Source organism: Pundamilia nyererei, unplaced genomic scaffold (genome assembly GCF_000239375.1).
Source record: "Pundamilia nyererei isolate P.nyererei 1_Seehausen unplaced genomic scaffold, PunNye1.0 scaffold04284, whole genome shotgun sequence".
NCBI lineage: Eukaryota > Metazoa > Chordata > Actinopteri > Cichliformes > Cichlidae > Pundamilia > Pundamilia nyererei.
In genome coordinates this window covers 1-1,917 of record NW_005191685.1, presented here as the reverse complement: position 1 = coordinate 1,917, position 1,917 = coordinate 1, and the positions used below count along the sequence as shown (strand labels likewise).

At 36.0% G+C, this 1,917-nt stretch overlaps 1 long non-coding RNA gene across 1 annotated transcript; it reads right to left on the bottom strand.

Annotated features, from left to right (window-relative positions):
• On the bottom strand, positions 1 to 1,078 carry LOC102213000 (uncharacterized). Its single transcript, XR_312628.2, has 4 exons — positions 555 to 1,078; positions 273 to 350; positions 122 to 187; positions 1 to 12 (listed from the first exon to the last, which is right to left on the bottom strand). It is a non-coding gene; the product is annotated as an uncharacterized LOC102213000 (long non-coding RNA).
• Between the last annotated feature and the right edge of the window lie 839 nt (positions 1,079 to 1,917).

Here is a 1,917-nt window from a genome sequence, read left to right as displayed (position 1 = left end):
AACAAGGATCATCTTTGAAGAGATTACAGCAACGACTTCAGTCAGGTGGAAGAAATCACTGTTCATGTTTGTGTGAGCTTAGCTTGAAGTTTGTGTCTCAGAGACAAAATCCATAACTTACCTATTACTTTAGGTGCTGGACAGGTCGGCTGCACCGTGCTGCATGATTTTATCTTAGAGAGAGTCTCTGTTAGAATAAAGAATAAAACAGTCATCAGTCATTCATCAGGAATGTCTGACCAAATATCAAAGTGTATCTTAAATATTCTTACCTGTGAGATTATTATCACACTTCATTTTGTCATCTTCCAGATATTTGACCTTTTTGTTAGTTTTAATTATTTCAAATGCTGATTTAAAAAAGATCAAACAAGTACACAAACAAATAAATCAGTCAGTAAACATTTTTCTTTACACTGAAAACATTCTTATAGCTCTGAAAATGTAAAAGACAGTATTTTGGGGAAACATTAAACAGAAGCATTATTCTTCTTAACATTACTTAAAATAATTGATTTTACTTTAAGTCTTATTAAATTCTAATGTTAACTCACTGGTAAAACACAGAGCAATGAGAGCAGCTGACAGGAGAACACCGAGAACCACCAGGACCACTCTCTCTGAGGTGACCTTTGACCCTTTCCTCACCACAGCTTGTTGAGGATCCTCTGAATAGTGAGAAAAGGAAACACGTTAGAGATGTGGTGTAAATGTGGTTGAGAATTTTATTGAGCTAGATTTTAGATGTTAATGTTCTCACTGTATTTGTACAAAGAACACGATTCACTGGCTTGTTCTTCGAGCACAGAATCGCAGATTTAAAACACACCAACCTCAAAGGTAAACATATGACTTATAAGCAAGGCAAACAATAACATATTTGACTGAACCGTATATTCATTGCACATTCCTGTCTTTAAAAATACTGGACAGGATGACGTTGTAAAGTGCAGGTCAACCTTCCAAAGACAGCGCGTAAGAGAGATGAAGAAAAGAGTGCAGGCAGATAGGCATGACAACTCAGGTCGAGTGGTTTAGAGACAAAGTTAGAGAGGTGAGGCTGAGATGGTTTGGACATGTGCAGAGAAGCAACAGTGGTTAAAGTGGACAAAGGATGTTGAAGATGGAGCTGTCAATAAGAATGACCACAGAGAAGATACATGGATGTTGTAAAAGGAGGATGCTAGCAATACGGCCCCTGTCATCACCCCCTAAAGGAAGCAGTCGAAAAAAGATGAAGATTAAGGAGAACGCTGGCTTTGCATTAATTACAGCATCAAAGAAATATGTATTTGTTATCCTGAGTGCTTATGTGGAGAGAATTAGGACAAAATCTTTAGCCGGGAATAAACACATATCGGCAGTTTGCATGAAATAATTTTAAAGGAAATTATTTAACCTTGTGAAATTTAGTGTATAAAAAATAACATGTCAGTAAGAGGAAGTAGGATTTTTAGTAAAGAAGATCTTTTGTACTGCAGATGCCTGATGAGCTATTTCCCAGGCAACTGTATTCTCAAACTTCACAAACATGTTTGTAACAAGCCTGAAAAATGAAGGAGATGCTTCTTACATGGTTAAAGGTGTAAGAGGGTGCATTTTAACCCAGAGTATGTCCTTTTACTCAACTAACCCCGTAAAGTTTTATTGTCAATATACATCTAACCAAATGGTGGATGAGGACAACAGTTACAAGTCAAAAATATACTGGTAAACTAATTAAAACAAAAATGATATGAAAACTAATCTCCTGGATGAAACTGTGCATCCACTAACTGTCTTATGTGGACTACAAATAAGGAAAAATAAAAAACAATGTTAACAATGTTTAACAATTTTAATTTTTTTAAAAATGAAGTAGAGAGTGAGGAGGAACTGAGGGACAAAGAAAAACGGGTTGCATGGAGCTACAAGTTT